The sequence below is a fragment of the Podarcis filfolensis genome, assembly GCF_964270895.1.
Source record: "Podarcis filfolensis genome assembly, chromosome: 7".
Classification (NCBI taxonomy): Eukaryota; Metazoa; Chordata; class Lepidosauria; order Squamata; family Lacertidae; genus Podarcis; species Podarcis filfolensis.
In genome coordinates this window covers 33,354,935-33,379,646 of record NC_139603.1, presented here as the reverse complement: position 1 = coordinate 33,379,646, position 24,712 = coordinate 33,354,935, and the positions used below count along the sequence as shown (strand labels likewise).

Genomic DNA, 24,712 nt, shown 5'->3' with positions numbered 1-24,712 from the left:
ACTGTTTTACTCCTATCTAATCTGCACTTTATGTCTCTCTGTCTGTCTGTCTGTCTGTCTGTCTGTCTCTCTCTCTCTCTCTCTCTCCAGTACTGCCACACTACAGTATTCTCTTTCCCACTCTCCTACACCACGCAATTTTGTCTCCCCTGCCCATCCAAGTCAATCTGTCCTCCTCTCCCTCCCCAAGTCTTCTAGATTGCTCTCCCTTCTTCTCCTACATTCCTGCCATTTTTCATCCCACCCTCTTTGTTGCCCCATTTGTTCAGGTGCCATTTTGAGCCCTGAAAAGTAGATACAGCAGAAAGAGGAAGCGAGAAAGAAAATCACAACTCTATCTATGGGGAGGAGAGTGTGAGAGGGGAGAAGGTGACCATCCTTCTCATGAGGTGACAAAGGGAACAGTGGGGGGGGGGACTCAGAGGTTTCACGGGTGCCAGGGAGAGTCCACAAGAGTTCCATTTTGCCAACAGGTGCCAAGTTGTCAACCATAGAACCTGTTCTCAACTTTGAATGCTCATCTCAGCCTCTCTAAAAAAATATAGTGGGGAACAGGATGCTGTTTAAAATATAACACAAAACTGAAAGGGGTTGTTTCCTTACAATCACCCTAGTTCCAGGGTAACTTTATAAATACCACTGTTGCCAAGGCCGGATAAAAGACACTTACATAAGATCAATTGAAATTAAGAGAAGGGGTGTAAGGGTGTCCTCCAACTCAAGGAATTCCCAGATAACATGAAAGGTAGAACTAGACATGTTTGGAATTCTAGCTGTTCTTAACACTTCCCCTGCCTGTCTGGGTTTCATAACTGGGGGGGGACAGGTGGGGTGAGGCACTGCAGAGGAAAGGAAGCAGTGGGGTGAGGGTAGAGGGGTGTTAAAGTACCTGCTGCATATGCCCCCCTCCTCACAGAGAACTCTGCTCATCACAAATCTGGAAGTCTCATTTCAAGTCTAGCGTTGATCCCAGAAATAGATTTTAATTAATACTGTGGTTCCGTCTACCATCATCTGTATGTTATCAGTTTAAAAGATGAAATGATGCAGTGATGGATGACATTAATTTAACACACACGTTGCAAAAAGTGTCATATATTAATAGGGAACCCGTTTCATAAATATGCACACACAACCTCAATCCAACTATATCTTGGAGGCCTGGGACTCCAGGGTCTGTGCTTATTCTGGACTTCCTCATTCGCCTCTGCAAATGGAGCAATTCCACTGACACCACCTGCCCCAAAGATGAAAGGGGAAGGAGCACTTCTAGATCAATGGCTCCACTGCCCTTGGAGTCTGTTATGCACACTGTTAACACATGCAGGGCTCCAAATTGGAGCAGCGAGCTTGCCACATTAAATGACTCCTCAAGTCTCTTTTTCTTTCTCCTAGCACTTTCAGAAAATTACAACCAACCAATTAAAAGGTTTTTTGTTTTTTTACTCCATTAACTCTTTTCCTTGTAACTGACTCATTAACCATTTAAAATACATAATCTGTACTTCGATGTTGGACATACTTTCCAATATTTAATTAAGATAACATTTCCCTAGAACTGGATCGCAGGCGAAACATTTGCTTTTTAAAGAATCATTAAACACACATTGCTCATTTTTAAAAGGTACGTAGGAATTTGTTATAATGCAGAAATGCCATAAGCACCAAACATCCATCCCCCAAATGACTGGCTCGATTTGTGTACCACCGTTTTAATCTGCAGTTAATCAATCATGCCTATCAATCAAAGAATGAGCTCAACCCTGCTGTTAGGACGACAATTAATTCTTGGACGCCTCAACAAGTCATCCAAAAACAGAACTAAATTAACTAATAGCTTCCAGTCAAAACACACCAAAATACTCTTCTATTTCCACTCAAAAGAAACCGAGTAGTTTTTACTAGAAAGGGAAGAGTTGGGTTGCCTCTAGATGGAGTTTGGAGGCAAACTATGTAAGAAATTTAGTGAGTAAAGAGAATATATAGGAAGGAGGAAGAAAGGAATAGATAGAGAGAGGCCTTATTTTAATCAGACTGTGGACATTTTCAACATTTAACATATACTCCCCATTCACACCACACACATACACACACTTTTTCTAAAATAACAGCATTTTGGAAGTCACTGTTTTTCATTTCTTCTGCTTCACATGCTTTTCCTACAGACTATGCCCATGCAAAAGCAGACCTCTTGAACTCCAAAACATTTGTGAAAGAGTGGTGACAGAACAATACAGGGGAAAATAAAGCTTTGTGTGTCATTGAAAAGAGAGATTCTTCCAGGACGGGTTCAAACACTTGTAGTTTTTGCTTAGCTCTCCCCATCACCACCAATTCTACTTGCTTAATAAGTTAGCAAAATAGGTCCTTGTGCAGTGTTACCATTCATTGTATAAACCGCTGGTTCCCAAAGCGCTTCCTAAGAGGACCTACCAGTGGAATTTCATCTTTGTTCGAGACCCACTTAACCTAGAAGTGAACTCTCCTTCCCTTTATATTTTTGTGCTACAAGGCATCCAGGGCACACTACTAGCAGGCTAGTGATCCATAAATAAAGCCCTCATGACCTGTTGGATGGACCTCAGTCCCTCTTGGGAAGCCACTGGTTTAATCTCTTGCATCTTTCCTATTCAATACATTTTAAAAGAACTTCACAATTTAAGCAATTTTAGAATTCTATTGTGTGCAAAGAAATAAATGCAGGATTTGTTTTCCCCAAACCCTTGGGAAAACATCTCTATACATTCACCACAATTTTCTCTTGATTTTCTCCACCTGTTTTGGGTTAAAATACCATATCCTACTTGAAATTTTAGCCACACATCCCTAGCATGGATTTATCCTTGTGGGAAGTAAATATATCTTATATGATCTTTAAAAGGTTTAGTAATTTTAAAATGAATGAGTGGAATTTACAGCACTTTCATGTTCCTTAAATAAATATTATTTTTGTTACAATGTAAAGATAAGTGGGAAAAGGTCTTTTTAAAAATCTGAAAACACATGTACACAACTCAGGGTAATAAAGGAAAGTTTCCTCAATTAGTGAGGAGAGAAAGAATTCACAAAACTTAACGGGCTTTTCAAAAGAATAAATCCACTTGTACTTCACTGACTGGTTTTCAGACAAGAAGTATATTTACAATATGTTTTATGGAATAGACTTCTGATTTGTCTAGATTTAAAGCACTTGAAAAAAGGTACACGGTCATTTGTTTATGTAACTGTATCAGCAGTTTAATGGCGGCAAAGATAGTCAAGCAGAGGCCTACTCCTCCTCTTTCGTCGGACTTAATCTCTATTTTAAAGAACTTTAACATTTCAATGGCACACCATGCTGCACATCATTCTTAGCTCTTGAAATGTTGGGGCCTTTAATTAACAGTAGCAAAGTAGGAAAACTGTAAAGGGCAAGGCAGTGAAATAAAATGGAGGAAGAGGCTTTTTTAAGAGAGAGAGAGAGAGAGAGAGAGAGAGAGAGAGAGAGAGAGAGAGAGAGAGAGAAGTCCAGGAATTGAAGCAAAAACAATGTTACTGGAAGCAGGGGCTAGTGGGGGGGGGGTGATGGAAGAGCCCTGAAACCCTAAGGATGCAATGAAGAGACTGGAAGCAAGAGCAGACATTGTATACCACTCCAATACCTAATTGACAAAGGGCAGCTTAAAAAAGATTTTAATAAAGATGGAAATAATGGGAACCAAACAGCCAATTCTTGGGCTTCAAGCTTCTAGGTCATGGGTAGACAAACTAAGGCCTGGGGGCCGGATCCGGCCCAATCACCTTCTCAATCCGGCCCACAGGAATCAGTGTGTTTTTACATGAGTAGAATGTGTGCTTTTATTTAAAATGCATCTCTGGGTTATTTGTGGGGCATAGGGATTCATTTTATATTTTTTTCAAAATATAGTCCGGCCCCCCACAATGTCTGAGGGACAGTGGACCAGCCCCCTACTGAAAAAGTTTGCTGACCCCTGTTCTAGAAAAACACACATTATTTCAGAGTGTTCTGTTACCAAAGAGAAATCTCTAACACTATGGAAAGGATACTCGATTGTTAAGTCTCCTATCTCACACAAAGTGTTCTCCAAAAATAATTGCACTATTTCATTATCACTGATAGAAAGCATGATATCTCACACAATTCTGGAGGAGCTATACCTTTTATTGGCCCCTTTCGTCTATAAAACACACTAGATTCTTCTTGCAGGTCCAATTTATGTATTTTATTATTTTCTTTTAACAAACCTATATTCTATCTACTTTCTAGGTAAGTCACGGCAGCTAAGAAGTCAAAATACCAAAATACCAAAACATTTTTAAAAGGTCCCTTGCTTATATTCAATCAATCATAAAACACACACCAATAATAAATTCCAAAGAGAAAAATGGTAACTCCAAGGAATTTTCCACCAGCCATGTGTTTACTAGCCACCTAAAACAATATAATGATGGGGCCTGAAGCAACTTGTTTGGCCAGGCAACCCTCCACAGGGAATGCCCTTGCCCTGCTTGCCATCAGCCATGCCTCACCTTGTCAAGGGATCTGACTCAAGCCTTCATGTGATGAACAGAGTCTATGGAAGGCGGCACAGTCCTTAAGATACCCAGGTCCTATGCTCAGGGCCATCCCAAGGAGAGTGCACAGCCCAGGACAAACCACATTGGGTGTCACTCCCATTGCTTGCATCCACGGAGCCCCCAAAGCACTGAACTTGTGGACCCTCAAGGGCAACCGTGCCCAAGCTATTCAGACCTTTAGAAGTTAACACCAGCACCTTGCACTGAGCCTGCAAAGAAAACTGGCAGCCAGTGCATATCATGCAAAATTTGTGTTTCTTGAACCATCAATATTTCTTGAACACAGGTTTTCCAGGCACCAAGTCAAAAGGTTGTCAGATCATATGCCGCTTGTGCAATAACTTGTTTCAGCTCCTAATGCATTTCTTAACAGTCAGTCAAACAAAATATCCTTTGTAGAGCTAGGGGTTAATAAAATGGTGCAAATTGCTTTTTTACTGGGCATGTGGTTTAAACATTTTAATTCTGTTAACAACAACAAAAAATCCCACAGTGATTGTTGTAAGTAGGTTCCTAGATGAAGATATCCTGCTTCTATTTTTTACTTAGTATTCTTGCTCTTAATCAGGTCCCTTACTGGTGCATTTCTGTACAGAAGCCATTTTAAATGCTTGCACAGTGTTTTGCTTTCAAAGTGATGTCATAGCGGGGGGGAGAGAATGGGAGAAAGGAGGAGCCAGGACAGAGGAACCAGGAGTTCTTCCTCATACAAACCCAGAAAAACCCACAGTCCATTCATCCTTACCTTATCACATATAAATGAGTTAAGAAACCTCACTGTAATAAAGGAATATCAAAAGACTACATTACTACCATGCCACATATAATTATGAAACCAATTATAACCATTATCGGTATGTTTTTATTGCAGAGATGGAGCTATACAATAAAAAATATCAGCTAGTAAATGATTATGATCTTTATTGGTCACCATTTTCATCCACAGGGAGAATTTTCTTTTATTATGGATAAAGAAAAGCAGTTTCTCTGAAAACCCTCCCACCTCTCTTTTGGCCCAGCTGTTATGTTTTGGCCACACTTGATTATTACTTTAGCCAGAAAACCAATTTGGATTTCAGAATCTTAACATGAACAAAACAACGCTCAAATCAAAATAAGAATTTCAACATTTATGATGAGAGAAGCAAGACTGGGAACTTATAAGCCATTTTTTGTTACACCTGACCTCAAAATATTGTTTGGGTACACAGTGGACCACTTCCATTTTAGTACGACAAAAGCACAAGTGTGGCTGCACTGCCATTGTAAAGCTTAGACAACACAATGCGTATAACTGCTAACCCATTGGCTTTAGTACCAACCACTAATAACTATGGGTGCTTTCTAAACACAGTACTACACATAAGCATGTACTCAAAACCTAATGGAATCTGAAGTGTGACTGAGAATTACCAGAAATGTTTTATGCTATAGAGAGGACAGTATGGCATTATGCTGGAAAATCAATGCAACTATTCAGAAGCTCACATTTCCTGTAACAGAAGTAAATCCAAGTGACCACAGAGATAATAGTGTCCAGCGCTGCTATCATTAATTAGGGCAAGAACAGGAAAGAAGCTGTGACCATTTGCGAGAAGGGACTACAGTACTATCCTTGTTTCCATCCTTGCGTGCGGATTGTGCCTCACCTCATTGCAACATCCCAATTTGGAGCGACAAAGACAATTTTGAAATGGACAAGCCATTAGGGGAAAGCTTGAAAATCCACCACACAATTTGGGCGAAACGCAATTTGGATATATTCTAGCTGTAGAATTGTTTAGTTTTGAGTTAAAAGTGAAGACGCAATATTCTGCATGACAAGAAGATCTGGACTCAAGCAGATGTGCTATATATATATATATATATATATATATATATATATATATATACACACACACACACACACATATACATAGATCCATGATAGATAGATAGATAGATAGATAGATAGATAGATAGATGATAGATAGATGATAGATGATAGGTGATAGGTGATAGGTGATAGATGATAGATATAGATAGATAGATAGATAGATAGATAGATAGATAGATGATAGATAGATAGATAGATAGATAGACAGACAGATAGATATCCTAGATACATAAGGGATGTGGGTGGCACTATGGTCTAAACCACAGAACCTCTTGGGCTTGCCCATCAGAAGGTCGGCGGTTTAAATCCCTGCAACAGGGTGAGCTCCCGTTGCTCTGTCCCAACTCCAGCCAACCTAGCAGTTTGAAAGCATGCCAGTGCAAGTAGATAAATAGGTACCACTGTGGCAGGGAGGTAAATAGCGTTTCCATGCGCTCTTGTTTCCATCACAGTGTTCTGTTGCACCAGAAGTGGTTTAGTCATGCTGGCCACATGACCTAGAAAGCTGTCTGCGGACAAAAGCCGGTTCCCTTGGCCTGAAAGCGAGATGAGCACCGCAACCCCATAGTCGCCTTGGACTGGACTTAGCCGTCCAGGGGTCCTTTACCTTTTACCTTTACCTATATAAACACTTTATAATAAAGACCATCTCTGCTGCAAGTCCTAGGAGAGCTGCTTCCTGCTGTATTGGCCTCTTCCCACCTAGTCCAGGAGGGTGGAGCCCTGACTAACTCCAGCAACATTGGCAGCCACTATTGCTTAAAGCAGAGCTTTCCAAACTGTGTGTTGCAACACCTGTAGGTGTGTCACGCGAGTGCTCCCAGCACTCCTCCTGGGGCTGGAAAGGGATTACTTTAACCTCCAGTTTGCTATTAAAACTTAATTACTGTGTCATGAAATGATGCATGTCTAAAAAGTGTGTCAACAACATGAACAGTTTGGAAAGCTCTGGCTTAAAGGGTCAGAGACCATCTTGCCTGCAAGACCTGCTCTTCGGTAGGCCTAGAGACTGTCAGAGTTGGGTGTTGTTTAGGAGTTTTTTGATGGGCTCACGTTTTAATTCTACAGATGTTTAATTATTGCTGTTCTTGGTATTAGGCATTTGTACCTTTATTGTTAAGAACTTATTGTGAAATGTGCGGGGACGGTTTGATTTTAATTATATAATTACTGAGATGCTTTGTTGTTTACGTCTACTCAAATTTTGTTTTATTTTTGTAATTATGTGTATCTTCTGATGTTGTAAATCGCCTTCAGCTTGGTTTCACTTTGGGAAAATGGCATACAAATTAATGATGATGATGATGATGACGATGATGCCCCACAATTAGTCCATTTAGCTCAGTAGTGTCTACACTGACTGGCAGCAGTTCTCAAGGATATTTCATCATTATTATTATATTATACATTAAATTTAATCTCAGGGAAGTTCACGGAATAAAACCTCAAAGTACATAGCAAAAACAAAACAAAAACCCTCCCTCCCATAAACACATTTTAAAGGATTGCTAACCAACCCAAGCCCTTGTTGAAGAGGAACACTTTCAATGGGCACCTAAAGATGTATAATGAATTTGCCAGACAAACCACCCTGGGGTTTCAGGGAGTTTCAGACATGGGTCTTTTCCAGCCTACTTGAAGATGCCAAAATTGAGCATGGAACTTTCTGTATGGAAATAAGTCAATCTGCCACTACATCCCTTTCTCACACATTAATGAAAATGTTTAGGAAAAGACTAGGAAGAATCTTCATAAACAAATGGTTACTGATATTCTAGTCCTTTCACCCACTTAACCAAAGCATATAAGAAAACAGAACACCATTTTTATTAATGTTAGGATATTTACCCAACTAACGGAGGGTAGAGAGGTGGTAGGCGGAGTTAAGAACATAAGAACATATTCCCAACCTGAAAAAACAACTCCAGGCCCCCCACAAAAAAAGACCATGAAAACTCAGTACATGACAGTCAAGTAAAAGTTCTTCTTGCGCTCTAGACGCAAACTAAGCATCTCAAACTAAGCAAGATTTTCAGTTCATGGAAAACTGCAGTATATAAAGCTAACAAGTGTCTGTCATTAAATCGAAACCAACATCTTTGTTAAGCCTAAAGTACATATAAACTGGCAGCTACCAAATACGCAGACAGTAATATTACAAAGACTACAGAAGGTTGAAAACCTATCAGCGCAGCCACACAAAGAGAGGGTATGGATGTATTTCCCACTCCAATAAATGCAAACACACACACACACACACACACACACACACACACACACACACACACAGGTCTGGGTTCATTTCCAGTGTTAACTAGTGGAGAAATGAGTAGTGGGGGAGACAGAATAACTGAAAAAAATGCAGGGAGGAAAAAAGAGCAAAGCAGCCCATGTCATTCAGTAAATCTTCCATGCAGATGTCCCTTCATGTCTATTAGAATCAGAAGTCAGTTACAAGCTTCGAAATGCCATCTGAACTTTGTAAAATAAAGGTAAAGGGACCCCTGACTGTTAGGTCCAGTCGCGAACAACTCTGGGGTTGCAGCACTCATCTCGCTTTACTGGCCTTGGGAACGGGCATACAGCTTCCAGGCCATGTGGCCAGTATGACTAAGCCACTTCTGGTGAACCAGAGCAGCACATGGAAACGCCGTTTACCTTCCTGCCAGAGCGGTACCTATTTATCTACTTGCACTTTGAGGTGCTTTTGAACTGCTAGGTTGGCAGGAGCAGGGACCGAGCAACAGGAGCTCACCCCGTCACAGGGATTCGAACTGCCGACCTTCTGATCAACAAGCCCTAGGCTCTGTGGTTTAGACCACAGCGCCACCCATGTTACTATCTATTTCTGAGTCCAAATTGTAATATGAAGAAAATCTACAATGAATCATAGAATCATGAGTTTTGTCATAATCCACATCTTTAATGTCATTCCAACAGTTACAGAAATATTCCAATATATTTCCAGAACATCTAAATCTCCACCACTACCATCAGCCATGGAACATCTTATAGTGGCAAAAGAGGACCAAGATGTTTATTTATTTGATCACTAACAGTAATTTAACAATATGAAACAAATAAGAACATAAAACACTTATTTCCAGGGATGCTGTGGGCTGCAGCATAACCCAGACTCAGTTTTTCAGGTGGATTCAAAGGTAAAAAGGTACCTTTGGGTAAGATACATTATGGATCAGATTCTAAATTGTCAAAATTTTATGGTGAATCTAAAACAGTTCCAGATCATGGTTAGGCCTCCATGACAGAAGGCAGTGACATTAATATAAGACATCAGGGTGTATAAGAATCAGTCCCAATTACGGCCTTCATAATGCAATAGTATCCATGTCCCTGGAGAAAAGATTCACAAGAAACGCAAATATCACAACTTTATTAGCTAGTGGGAAAGACCTGCAGCAAGAGAGCAGGTAACCGAGAGAAAGGAATTTGCATGGGGGAAGAGCATCCTCATGCCTTTATCTCAATTATTGGGCAACACTACCCACACTCAAACCCAATCCACTGAAGTGAGGTTTTCACTGCCAACTCACCATGAAGTTGAGCTCAGGGGAAGGCTTCCTTCCCCAACCTGTCCCTGCTGCCCAGCATTCAGCAGGGTGGCTCCACTAGATCCCAAGAATACTAGACTAATAATTCACTTGAGTCAGGCAGCAATGGAAAGTGGTTGGTCAGAAGCACTTCACCCAAAGGTGCCTTAGGTTACTTACCCTACCCTGCCTCCAAATTAGTTCCCAGCCTGCCCTAAATGCCAGCTGGAAGAACCAGCCTCCTAACCCCTCACAACTCCCAAGGTCAAACAAACTTTGCTGCAGATCTTTCAGGAAAATGTCCAACCACTCAATAAAGAGATGAACACTATAACCCCTAAACAGATGTGTCAAAGAAAAAATAGATGTGAAAAAGAAAAATAAACCCCACCAGAGGTGAAGATCCATATCTTGGCCTCCCAGTTTATTCACAGCCTGACTCTGTTAATCCTGTTGAGGTGGAAGGTACTGTACTTCACCAGGAAGGATGCTCCAACATCTCAGACCACAGTAAGAATGCTAGAGGCATGTTATTACCATGAACCTATAAGAATCAGACTCTTTCACCACCTTCATAATGCAAATCCCTCCCCATTTTAGTGTTAACCCTCTGCACAAATGTAAATATGCAGTGAAACAACAGCAGTGAGGAAGAGACAGTGAATTGCTCTCCTGTTTAATTTCCGCTGTCCTTGACACAGATAAGCCATGTCAAAAGTCCTTTTACTAGAAAGCCAGATGGGAATTTTATACATATCTATATGATATCCTATAGCCATCTTTGAGAAAGAAGTTAAGTACTGAACAGGAATGTCAGACTGAAGCATTCAGCCTTTAGGATTTAGAAACTCTGGCTTTAGAAACAAACAAACCTGATAACAGGAAAGTAAGAGATTAGAGACAGAGAGAAACAGAAGAACAGGAAAATATTATAGTATCACTGGAATGCATCACGCCCAGTTATGTTGTTGTTGTTGTTGATTAAAATTCTATACCGTCCTTCATCTGAGGATCACAGGGAGGTTTAGAATACAAAAACACAGAAATACATACCATTGTAACAAACAAAAACAATACCCCCTAGTTTAAAAGGCTATAGATGGTTTAATTAGTCAAAAGCCTGGAAGAGAAGAAGGTTTTTGCCTGGCGGCGAATCCCTGTGGAGAGCATTCCTCAAGTAGGGAGCCACCACAGAAAAGGCCTTTCTCGGGTTGCCCCCTTCCAGACCTGTCATGAAAGAGGCACACAAAAAGAGCCTCAGATGACAATCACAGTGTCTGGGTCAGTTCATATGGGGAGAGGTGGTCTTTGAGGTCCTGAGCCACTTAAGGCTTTATAGAGCAAAACTAGCACTTGGGCCCAGAAACGAACTGGCAGCCAGTGTGGTCGGGCCATGGCTGCTTTATGCGCTCAAACTGTCTTGCCCCTTTGAGCAACCTGGCCAGTGGTTACCAGAGCACAGGCCACAAAAATTAAGCTATCCCTGTCCAGATAGGGGCACAGCTAGGCAACCAGCTGAAGCTGAAGGAAGGCATTCCACGTCACCAAGGTCACCTGAGCCTCAAGTGACAGCAATGGATTCCAGAAGTACCCCCAAGCTGTGTACTCACTTAAGTCACAGACCCCAATCCAAACACGCAGGCCCCAATCCAGTTGAAACCAAGCACTTTGACTTGTCACTAATTTTACTGGAAAAATTAACGTTGCCAACATGTAAGTTCTATGAGAGACCTTACACAATCACTGCATCATGACCCAATTGCTTTGCTCAGAACAAATTCTTTTAATTATTACTTGTTTTAGTTTATATCCAGCCTTTCTTCCCAAAGGAGCCCAGGGTGGCAAACACACCAACGTTTCCAAATAAAAAATAGCTAAACAGTTAAAACATTCTAAAAACAATTACTATTAAAAAAAACATATAAAAGCAGTTTACAATTAAAAACATTCTAAAAGCAGTTGCCATTAAAAATGTTTTCAAAAACATTATTTCATTCAGTGCTGATTCTGAAGGTTTCTATTGACAAGGAACCCTCCCTATTTGGGGAGCAGAGCTTATACCCAGACAGGCATGCTCTTACAAAATTCGCCACTGGCGAAAAAGCAATGAAGGAAGTCTCTAATCTGGAAAAAATAGCACCACTGTGGTGAAGAATTTGGAGTTTCTCCAGCTTCCATACCAATTCCAAAACCCAACAATCTTGCAGTGAAATTCTCAGTGGTTGAAATCATATTAGTTCCACAGCCATTTTACATAATTCATACTAATTACAGTGAATCATTATGGAGTGCTTTATGGAGTGGTTTTTCTTTTTTCAGAAGAGAACATTGTTTTGTAGAAGGCTACAGAAGGATACAGAAATCCATTCCCTAAAATAATACAAACAAACTTAAAACACAATGTTTCCTATCACCACTTAACTAACTGTCTGAAGCAGATTGATACAGCCTATATGTTTCAAACTTTTTTCTTTGGAGCAGTGTAATCTTATGTATGTCTACTCAGAAGTAAGTCATAGGGAGTTCAATGGAAATTACTCCCATGTAAGTGTGTACAATATTAGATTGTTAGTTGTTCCAATAGGAGTAAGACCTTTTTTTACAGGAAGAAGTAGTAGTACCATAGTTTGCCCATATTCAACTAATGTGTCTCAACACACAGTTTGTAAAGCTATGCTTTAAGCAATAGTAGCTTAAAGTAGTTAGCCCATATTCCCAAAAGCAAAATGAAGATTATGCTGATGTTTAAAACTGAAGTAACTCAAAGGTAAATTTTATGTGAATGGCTGTTCTTAAGGAAGAAATTAAGTCACAAAATTTACAGCTACGGACAATATAAAGTCAGATATTTATTGCTTTTGATTTACTATCTGCATTGTTAATCTAGACTCAAATATTGTTAGACTTTCTAAAGACCAACCATTTTGTCTTTATTGGTTGCTCATACAACCTTTTCTTTATGCAGTGTTGTCTTCCTGGTCAAAGTGCCTCCCCCTCCTTGGTTGCCCCCATCCCCCTTCCACTCCTATGCAGCCATTATCAGTATCATCAGCATCACAATGCCAAGCAACTACCAAAATATTGGGGGAAATGCTTGGGATGAAGGGAACACAAGCTTCCATTTGCAGCTTCAATACACACCTCAATCTTCTGCTTAAGTACAACTTGAGCTGAAAAGGGAAGTAACATTTTCATGGGAAGGAGCTGCCTGGTTCCTCAATTTTAACATTACAAGCACCATGAAGCAACAAGGAAGACATTACCACATCAATGCAGGCGCAGGCCAATTCTGTGTCCAGGGCAGCTGTCTACCTGGTACACAGGCTGAGACCCTACCTGCCCCGCAGACTGTCTCGCCAGAGTGGTGCATGCTCTACTTATCTCCCACTTGGGCTACTGCAATGCACTCTACATGGGGCTACCTTTGAAGGTGACTTGGAAACTGCAATTAATCCAGAATGCGGCAGCTAGACTGGTGACTGGGAGCGGCTGCCAGGACCATGTAACACTGGCCTGAGAGACCTGCATTGGCTCCCAGTACGTTTCTGAGCACATTTCAAAGTGTTTGTGCTGACCTTTAAAGCCCTAAATGGCCTCAATCCTGTATACCTGATGGAGCGTCTCCACTCCCATCGTTCAGCCCAGACACTGAGGTCCAGTGCCGAAGGCCTTCTGGCGGTTCCCTCACCGCGAGAAGTGAGGCTACAGGAAACCAGGCAGAGGGCCTTCTCGGTAGTGGCACCTGCCCTGTGGAACACTCTCCCATCAGATGTCAAGGAAATAAGCAACTATCCTACTTTTAAAAGACATCTGAAGGCAGCGCTGGCAATGGAAGTTTTTAATGTTTAATCCTGTATTGTGTTTTTAATATTCAATTAGGAGCCACCCAGAGTGGCTGAGGAAACCCAGCCAGATGGGTGGGGTATAAATTATTATTATTATTAATAAACCCTCAATATAATGCAGATTTGGAAGGGGGAAAATTGAAGTTCTCTTTACAACTTGGAAAACAAGAGATTATTTTTCTTTCCTTAATGTTAAAAAAAACCAGCCATCCTCAACACTTTTTCTTAAGGAGTACATACTTAACTGCCCTACATCTTTTACAGAGCTCAACAAATCTTTTGGGAGAAAATATGCATATCAAAAGCAACTATTTTCATGGCACTAACTATGCCCTAAATACAAACAGAGCATACAAAAATGACAAGACAAAAGCCAATGCGAACATCACAACTATCTGAGATACCTTTTAGAGGCATGCATTTAACATTCACCCAATCTTAAACAAATCCAAAAAAAATTGCATCTATTCTCAACACTAATATTTCACCCAAATACTTATCTTTTCCCCCATAGTATCCACCTTGACCACTTAAAGCCATAGCCTAATTCACTGTGTAAATGGACATTCATAATATGTACAAATGGTTGGCTTCCACAAAAGCATCCAACGAAACAAACTTAAAAGAAAAGCCTGCAGCAAATTTCAGATGGTGGAGGGAAAGATACCCAAAGAAGGCATATTCAAAGTCCAGAGATCCTAACCACCTTTTAAGAACAGCAACACCCAATCCAGGTTTCACTTTAGTAAGGCCAAGCAGGGTCAAAGGAGGTAATATTGAAAACAGTAACCAAGAGTCCAAAATGGCGATGTGGCCCAAGTCACATTGAAGGTTGGGTTCCAGGGCAGGCAGGAAAAGACAAAGAGACAACAGACGAGTGATGTGTTATAAGGCAATGGAAATAAATGAGTCTGTGACAAGTTGCTCAGACTGGGAAGGTCAAGTCTATGGTCACAATATGTTTCTTGACCTAGACCACCTGATCCCTCTGAACTAACCAGTTAAGAATCTCTTCTTGTCACTGTGGACCAACAAGGCTCAGGCCAGCCAGATCCAGATCGATCGACAGACAGACAGACAGACACAAACACACACACACACACACAGATCCTGTGGCCCTCCAGATGTTTATTGTTTATTTATTTATCCCATCTTTCCTCCAAGGAGCTCAAGGCAGCATAGATGGTTGTACCACTTCACATTTCACGCTCACAACAGCCCCACGAAGTAGGTTGGCCTGAAAGGCAGTGAATGGTCCAAGGTCACCCAGTGAGCTACAAAGCTGAGTAGGGGATTTGAACCCCGTTCTCCCAGGTTCTAGTCTGACACCACACTGGCTCCAGCTCCAAACATCCCTGACCATTAACCATGCCGACTGGGACTGATTGACTGCAACAACATCTGGAGGCCCACCCCTGATACATGCCTCAACATTTCAGAAGCTGCATTTAACAAATGAACATATTTTGGAGCACATAACTGACATGCATAACATAGTTAAAGGAGCAATCCTAAATTTGGCATCAAATCAGTACCTGAGTAAGACTTATTCTGAGCAACACTATTTATTTTACACATACCTTATTCTGAATCACAGAGGCGACCAAGCCATTCACCTACAATTTTCACCGGCTTCCATTTGGAGAAATTCTTACAACTTATAAATCCAAGTGTTAGTGTCTTCTTTGGTTTACACTGTATTCCACAATGAGAAGGTTAATAAAACATGGCATCTGTCTGGTTCTGGTTGATACCGATTTAGACGTAGCTTGCTGGCAGGTATCCTGCTTTAGAGATATTCACACAGTTTACCTATTCAATAGAAATGAAAAGCTTTGGTATTGGCACATTTCAACAGTTTCACTATAAAATAATTCTAAAGCTGTGATTGTAAGCACACATACTTGGAATTAAGTCCGACTGATTTTTAAGTAGGGTCTGTTTTCACCTAAACATGCTTACAGTTTAGCTGGAAGACTCCTGTAAGCCTCGTTTGTGTTCAAAGATGAAAGTATCAGAACACTCCTGATATTCCTTTGGAACAGGGGTGCTCTAGGGGACCACATGCCAATGATGAGTGTGACCATTTGCACACACAAGGTGATTTGCATCCCCATCAGAGCACTGTGCTCTGCCCACCCCAGTGCAGAATCTACTGTGTAGTTTTCCTTTTTGCTGCTGCAAAACCTGGTAGGGCTTAGGTGGGGGGCAGAAAAATGCTTGGTGGGGAAGGTAAACCAGAGCCCCAAACAGCAGGTGAGCCACCCCTGCTTTAGAACAGTGGTTCCCAATTGGGGGTCCGCAGACCTCAAGGGGTTCACATAAACTATCCAGGAAATCTGTGGCACCATTCACATAACAAAAGCTACCAATGCTATAGAGATATGAAAATTTTCAGAAGTAAGGTGTCCATAACTTGGCTTTTGAAAAACACAGGGTCTGCAGTACTTAGCTAATTGGGAGCCACTGTTCTAGAAGCTTTTATTGCAGTGCAAATCTATGTGTGCCTATTTAAGAAGTAAGCTCCACTGGACTTAATGGGAGTTCCTCCCAGGTAAAGGCATGGAGGGTTGCAGCCTAACCCATTTTATCTCAACCACTGTACTTTTACTATTAAGCACCACCCATTTTAGGAGTATTACAGAAGCAACTTTTCCTCAATAGGGTTTTTCCACATGCATTGAACTTCTAAATCTTACCTCCTGCAACTTATCATTACCCATTAATTCCTAGCAACTACAGCAAAGACGTTTCCCAACCTTTCTATTCAAATAACAATTTGAGTTTGGTGCACAGTAAAACACAAATTTTGTTGTTTGCATAAATCACAAAGTATTACAAGAAGACTGACACGATCACTAAAAGAGTATCAAATGGATACCATCCTAGACTCTTAGGCAATTACAAGTGGGCCCACAAATCTAAAGAGTTACAAATATTACTCTTAAATGCCTGTTAAAGGGAAGATTGTTTAAAGCATGAGTAGGCCAACTAAGCCCTGGGGGCTGGATCCTGCCCAATCGCCTTCTAAATCCGGCCCGCAGATGGTCCGGGAATCAGCATGTTTTTACATGAGTAGAATGTGTGCTTTTATTTAAAATGCATCTCTGGGTTATTTGTGGGGCACAGGAATTCGTTCATTATTTTTTCCCCAAAATATAGTCCGGCCCCCCACAAGTTCTGAGGGACAGTGGACCAGCCCCCTGCTGAAAAAGTTTGCTGACCCCTGGTTTAAAGTGACTGGCAACTCAACCCTTATGCAGATACAGCATGGAGTGATAGATGATGAAATGGCATGCAGAACCAGACAAGAAGCCATCACCACTCTGAGGAAATGTGTCCCCCCAAAGACCATGCTCTCCTGACTTTATAATCTGCATACATTTGAAAGTTTTCTGTTCCTGTAGGTTTAGCCGCAGGCACACTATAACTTCATTACACTATAACAAAGCCCAAAGGGCAATGTGCATCAGAGAAAAGATGGAAGGAAGAGAGTTGCTCAAATCACTTCCTTCTGCCCATCAATTTCCCCCTGAAATTTCCCATCCCTATTTAAATTTCTAACCCTGTGATTTTCCAGACCCATGTTTGCTAGGTAAACATGGATCTGCAATACTAGCAGACACTAAAGGAACAGATTGCAGAGAGGATCTTCAGGGTCAAGAGGGCCAGCAGGGAAGGCTTAAGCCAGGCATGGCCAAACTTGGCCCTCCAGCTGTTTTGGGACCATAATTCCCATCATCCCTGACCACTGGTCCTGTTAGCTAGGGATGATGGGAGTTGTAGTCCCAAAACAGCTGGAGGGCCAAGTTTGGCCATGCCTGGCTTAAGCATTCCCTTCCTTCTCACCTCTTCTCCCATGCAAAACAGTGCCTCCAGGGGTGCTTTGCAGTGAGAAAGAGGCTTTGCTACATTTGACTGTAGTGTAACATACTTAACACTGTTTGAACTACATGGACACCATTTTTCGATAGGGGTGGCCACGTTAGTCTCTTGCTGCAAAAACAATGAAGAGTCTTTCTGGTAGCACCAAAAAGACAAGTTGTTATTATTATTATTTATGCAGTCATGTTGACTATGGGTATAAGTTCCAACAGACGGCATGCACTTGCATGAGGAATAGTTATCTAACCAAAAGGACTGATTGTCTTTATTCTAGAATCTAAGCAGTCACCTATATTTTCAGAAGTGGTATACCTCTGAATAATATGATGGGCACAAGTGGAGGAAGTATTGTCACACTCATGTCCTGCTTGCAGGCTTCCCATGAGCCACTGTGAGAACAGAATGTTAGACTAGATGGGCCTTTGGCTTAATCCAACAGGGATCTTTTTCTGTACACATCTAGGTGATCTTTGTTTTTGTTTTGTTTTTAAGATTTCTAACCACACTTCACAGCTGATTCCCAAAACCAAAGGCAACCTTTAGCACTGACTATTAAAAGGCCAACTTCCCTTTTCGCAACTTGCTTGGGTTTTAGGCGTAGAACATCTCCACATTGCCCAAATACGCACCAAGTACAATTCCTCAACTACAAATCACAATAGCGACTGCACAACCCCCACATTATTTCTATAGGCCTGAAGCTTCTATTGTTGTTGAAAAGCCCCTGGAAATAGCTTTAAAGCCTCAGGTAAGAAATGGAGTAGGAAAGGTAACAGGGAATCAATGAAATACATTAAATATGAGCAAAAATTAAAGTAAAAAGATTAAATTAATAAGAAAACTGAACAATACAGGAACAGGAGAAGTTGGAAAATTTGAGATATGAGGTGGTACAAGTTAGGAGCCTGTTTTCTCTATTTCTCTTCCCACCATCTCTCCTTTGTAGCTCTATTCTTGAAGTACTCTATTGTTCTGAGCTCTGCTGAGCTTAATGAACTTTGTAAGTATTTCTGGCATTACAGCTTACACTCTCAAACCCTAACATTAGCCCTTAACTTGTACAGGAATCACACAACTGGACTCATATGAAGGCCTAGTCACACAGTGACCAGATTGCCAATACTTTTATCTGTACTAGTGATCTTACCAGCCTGGCTCTATCAGTGGTTACAATACTCAGAATGTGCTCCAGAATTTCCTACATAGACAAGGCCTGTGTGTTACTGCACATTAGATCCAGCATTTGTCATTCCTGTACTAGATCCAAGTGCTAGAATTACGATATAGTGGTTCAACAAGACCAGCCATGACAGGAAATAATCTGCCCATTGCGGGCTCTCCTGTGGATCTACTAACATTTGTGAGAGAAAAGTGAGGAGAAAATGAAGGACGGATATACACTACAAACTTAAAATGCTTTGGTACCAATCCAACTAGCATGGTTTCATCAAAGATCCTTGGAACATGAAGTTCTACAAGGGCGCTGAAAATCGCACTGAAGATTTCTAGTCCACATCTTGGAACTAAACTTTCAAGGATTCCCCAGGGAGGAAAGAAGTATTAAACTAGTGTAAGTGTCTGCATCAAAATAAAGTATTAAAAGAAGACATGCCTGCAGATATCACGGCAAAACAAATGTCGTGTATAAGAAAGAAGTTGTAGAATGGTAGGTACCATAAATCAAAAGGAACACAGAAACCGGGAAAAGCAGGGAAACAATGGGATTAAGAAAAAAGTAGTTATTGAAAGAAACAGAAAAAACCAGAACAAATAATTTATATAATAATAATAAGAGAGCAAACAGGAATATAATGTAAGTTACCAAAACAACTTAACAAAAGGGGAGAAATGCCAGAGCTTTGAAACAAACAAAAAGAACACAAGATTTTCACAAGTATACTGGAAAGTAGCCTGAAAACTTCCATCTTAATAATGGCCCATTTAACAGTGAAATGTGCTATCCTAATGGTCCAACTCCAAACAGCTTTCCAGTTCTACAGAAGTAGAGAAGTTTCTGCTGGTACCTACCTTACATTTATGCCTCCACAAACCCACACATCAACAAAGAACCAGCATTCACCTGCATCTCACCCAGGCAGATTCAATGTAGACCACACCTCCCAAAATGTCCACCTTCCCTTCAATCTGATCATTTCAGCATCCCGTTCTTGGTTCAGCCAGCAGCACCCCCAGTCACAAAAAACACTCTTCCCAGTCACTGTCCAGAGAATCCACATCTCAAGCAAGAAGCAGTCTCTCCCCCCCCCCTTGGTGCCCGCCAAACTGCATTACATAAGCAGATCCAAACTGACAGAATTGCAGGCATTAACAAAATCAACATCATACCCCCAGCGTCTTAACATCCAGACCCAAGTGGATTCCACACTAGTCTGATGGACACATCCCAACCTCTCTAACGCAGTTTCCACTTAACACTTTCGATTGATAACAAAGCCACAAAGGGAAGAGGGGGAGAGAAATAGCAGAAGTAACTCACCTTTCTTCTTCTCTTAAGACCAAAAAAAAATATTAAAATTAAAAACCAGGACTCTCTGAGGAGTAGCTGGAACATTCTGCAAAGTCTTTGGGAGAAGTTGGAGAAGTCTGAATAAACTGTTGAAAAGACCAGATAAACCCAGAAGGGGAGATGGAGAGTTCATCCGAGTTTCCTCTTTTGTTCAAGTTCCCTGAGCAGACAAAGAACCAGCAAGCGGCAGCAGGTTTCTCCCTCTCACCCCCTTTCCCTCCCCCTCCCTCCCTCTCCCCACCCACCCCCATCCAAGAGCACCTCAAGTCTAACTTCAGCCTTCTCTTCTTCTGTTGAACAGATCCTGCCCGGCAACTTTTTTTCCTCTCCCCCCCAAAAAGAAGCCTCTCGTAGACTTCCCTTTGCGCCTCATCACAGCCTCCAGTTCAAAACTTCCCTCTAACTGAGCCTCCCAGAAAAACAATTTTAATGGAGGCGGGAGGGGGCAAGGAGGAGAATCTCTCAAATCATTATTTCCGGTAGATGCACCTCTTTGTTTGGATTCCCCTTGACGGTCATTGAGAACAATTCCCCTCGGTATTCGGGCTAGGCGCGATTCCCCTTCCCAGCCCCCTCCCCTTACGATTCCCAAGAACAAGGTCTTGATTTCCCGAAAATGGGAAATATATCCTCACACCCAAAGTGAAGGGGGGGGAGGGAGGTGCAGGATAGGGGAGGCCAGCGAGATGTAGGGTTAACACGTTTCCCTTTCACTTTTGGAAACGTCTCCATCCAGCCAAGGGGAACAAAAGCGTCCTCGCGCAAAGGAGCTCGGCAGCAGCCAGCTTTTGACATCTCTCTACCTGTTGCACAGCGAGAGGGAGGGAGCGGTGGGAACGAGAGCACCCGGCAGCCCATAATAATAGGGACTCGCCAAGATTTTCACCTGTCCTCCCTGAATAGGCGCTACTGGAGCCGCTTCCCAAAATGAAAGGGAAGGGGGTCGAGGAACGTAAAGAGTGTGGGGACTAGGGAAGAAAGCCAAAAACAGTCCTCCCCACACCCCCCCACCCCGCCGCCTCCATTCTCATCTACAAACCATCGTTTTCAGTCGTCTCCCAAAAGCAACAAGTCTCAGTCGCAGCCTGTTCGTTCCACTTGCTCCATATTTTTATCAATGAGAAGGAGGGGAAGTACTGTACACAAACACACCCGGACGCCAAGAGCACATTCTAATCCCAGACTAAACTCCCTGCCACTGAGGCTGCAGCTTCCTAACTAACGCACACAGCAAAGGCCGGGCTGGGGAGAGGAGGGATATTGAACACACAAAAAGAAAACTTTTATAAGGTCCCGCTGTTTTGGGGAGGATGGGGGGAGAAGAATGGTTAAAGTTCGCGGCGCTCCACAAAAGAGAAACGCAACTCACCTTAGGAGACAGAAGGATAACCCCTTCCGCTTTCTCCTCCTTCCTCTTCCAAACGGTTGGACCGGGCGGCGGGGGGAGGAGGAGGAGAAAACAATGCAATTGCGCCGGGTCCGTCTATCTGAGCTAAGTGGCTCCCCCTCGCCCGCCCGCTCCTCGCGTCCCCCGGCACCAAACAAAGGCGCAGCCAAGAGCTCGGCTTCCTTTGCGTTTAACTTTTTTCTCACGTCGATCCCGCTTCTGCAACTTTTACCCAAGTCGGGTGCCTCGTTGCGGAGACGTGAAAAGGACACAAAAGGAAAAATTAAGGCGCCCGCCCCCCGAGCCGCCGCTATTCTATTGCATTGTGCAATCCTCCATGCCATGCTGTAACGATTTCGCTCTTTAAAAACTAAGACCCCTCAGCAAACAAGTCTTAGAAGCGGGGTGGGGGAAGGGGATGTGGATCTTAGCGAGCCTGGAAGTTGGGGAAAGTCCACAAGGGTAGACTGATTCTTCCTCTCTTTCCAATGGCCTGCGCGCGCTTTGTTTTGGATACCACGAGGAAAGGCGTTGTTAACCCCAAGGAGGAGGGGGAGCGCGTCGCGGCGCCAAATGATCCCTTTGTGCGCACGTGCGCAAGAAGTTGAAGATGTTCCGAGTTCCGACCGCGCCTTGTTCTTGAGCAACGAGTTGCGGCCGGGTCTCCCTTTAGGCCCCTTACAGAACAGCGCCTGCCCGAGCAAGTAGCGTCCGGAAAACTCCACGGCACTCCTCCAGTCCCCACGGCTAACTTCCACCAAGGCCGCGCCAATATGCTCTTTTTTAAAAAAAAAAAAAAGCTTAATTCGGAGTTGGTTCCCTACAGCGTCCCCATGTTGCTTTACCTACCTTGCCGGTCTACACCTGCAGGGAAATTGGGCGGTAGAATGGACTGCACCACTTTAGACTGCAGGTGAGAGAGCGCCAATTTAAAACAAAAAGGGACCAACCTGAAATCAAAACATTTAGCGCATTAAAGAGGAACCTTTTTTTAGGGCAGGCAGCAAATTTGCTACTCGTAAATAGTTTACAAAAAAACAAACAAACAACAAAAAACTTAGTATAATGGGATATTCGAAAATGATATCCCTTCCTCAGTCCACAATCTGAAACTGGCACAGTCTATTCCACCACCACTGGTAACAAAACGCCTCCTTCTATTGGGTCACTATTCTGACCTTGAGGAAAGGATTCCAAGTTGTGTGGATTCATTCCCTGTGGCACTTCACCCCTGGAAGTGCTTCTGAGTGAACCTCCTACCTGTATGTAGATAGCAGGAGAGGTCAGAAAGCCATAGAATGTTTGGCCTCAAAATCAAGTGGGTCCGTTGAGCACTCCTGGCTAAGTTCAAAAAGTGTTGAGGGGGAAATTCAACCATTCAAAAGAAATGTTGGGTCAGTCCAATTGACGCAATCCATCTAGACCTACATTCAGTGCTATTTTTCTAGAAAAAGAGGTGCCAGAACTCACCCTTATAATGGCAATAACGCCCACCTGAGAGGTGCCAGAACTGAGTTCCAGCTGGAAAAAAACCCTGCCTACAATTCCTTCTTCTGGGGAGGGTGGATTTACTGTGAAGAGAGGTACAGGGTAGCAGAGGACTTGAGCAGAACTGAAGTGGGCATCCTTATTGAAGAGGGTTGTATACCTGCTTCTGTTCCAATGGTGGGTGATACCTACTGAGACTGGCAGAGCAGAAGGCTGGGAGACCAACAGTAGGCAGAGCCATTGGCCATGACAGGAAGAGGCAGCTAATTCTACTCCCCCCCCCCCCACCTCGCTGGGAGGAAACAACACTGAGACTGAGGAGGACGCTGACAGCCATTGCCATCCCCGGACTGGTGATAAGTATGAAAGCAGGCAGGTGGGGGCTGGGTGATAGCAAACTAGGAGCAGTGGGGCAGTGCCTCAAGCCCCCTAATGAACCAGTCTCCACTGGTCAACCCTGATTGTAAGAAGCACCCCTCATTCAAATGATCACCCCCACCTCATATCAGGGGTAAATCAGTCTGTAGACCATGAGACTCTTACTCTCATGGGTTTGAGCCCCACATTGGGCGAAATATTATTGCATTTTATGGGGGTTGGACTAGATAACCCTTGTAGTTCCATCCAACTCTACAGTTCTTGTGATTCTGCTGCTTAAAAACCCAGTGGCTATTTGCTGCTGTCTTCTCTGGGTTGCTTGAAAAAGGAGGTGCCGACTCTTAGGAACGCTCCCTACTGCCCTGGCAATGTGAACACCACGGAATAGAATATGCAAGCAAACTACTGCTGCTTGGAAATGTAGCTAGGAATACATCCTGTTTCAGTGATAAAGCCATAATTCATGTTAGTGACTTCTGAGAATGGAACTGGATGTTGGTGGTGTGTAATGGACGCTAAACACTGAATCTGAAAGTATGGTTTTATATATCTAGTGTCTGACTTGAATTAGTACCTACCTTGCGAGACTCCACTCTTCCACAGCATCCAATACATCCTTGAAAATGGTGCAATCCTGACCTTGTGAGATGGGCATCAGTGGCACTATGTTATGGTGGTTGTCTTCCTATCTGCAGGGTCATGTCCGGAGACATGCATTTGGGATAGTTCCCTTAAGCCCCCTGATGTTTACAGTTCACTGTTTTATCTACATGAAGTTGCAGGGAGTGGTCATTAGGCGTTCTGGAGCAAGGTGTCATCAGTGCACTGATGATGCCCATCTCTGTTTCTCCATTGCATCTGAGTCAGATGAGGCTGTGCAAGCCCCGGGTGCAGTGGTGGATGGGACGAGAATAAACTGAGCTGTGTCCTACAAAGACAGAGGCTTTGGAGGTGAGAGGTTCCCATGCACAAGAGTTAGCCCAATTACCTGTTTTGGTTAGGTTTGCACTTAATCTGAAGGAGTTTGAGGGTAGTGGTCCATCTTTATCACAAATGCCCCAAGTGACCTCTGTAACTAGGTGTGCCTTCTATCATCTTTGCCTGATATTCCAGCTGTGACCATTCCTGGACCAAGGTAGTCTGACTACAGTGGTCCATGTATTGGTAACCTCAATATTTTACTACTGTTCACTACTG

General features: G+C 42.6%; 1 protein-coding gene across 15 annotated transcripts in view; it reads right to left on the bottom strand.

Annotated features, from left to right (window-relative positions):
- Positions 1-24,712, bottom strand: part of LOC310767168 (uncharacterized protein) — a 393,524-nt gene that overhangs the window by 322,560 nt on the left and 46,252 nt on the right. For 9 of the 15 annotated variants that reach the window (XR_014550647.1, XR_014550648.1, XR_014550649.1 and 6 more), the window contains exons 1-2: positions 21,632-22,317; positions 15,431-15,662 (exon numbers count right to left, since the gene is read on the bottom strand). The gene's annotated coding sequence lies outside the window, so the exon portion shown is untranslated. Of the gene's footprint in view, positions 1-15,430; positions 15,663-20,228; positions 20,998-21,301; positions 21,478-21,631; positions 22,318-24,712 lie in introns of those variants that run through there. The other 6 variants (XR_014550656.1, XR_014550657.1, XR_014550658.1 and 3 more) reach the window with 6 other exon arrangements.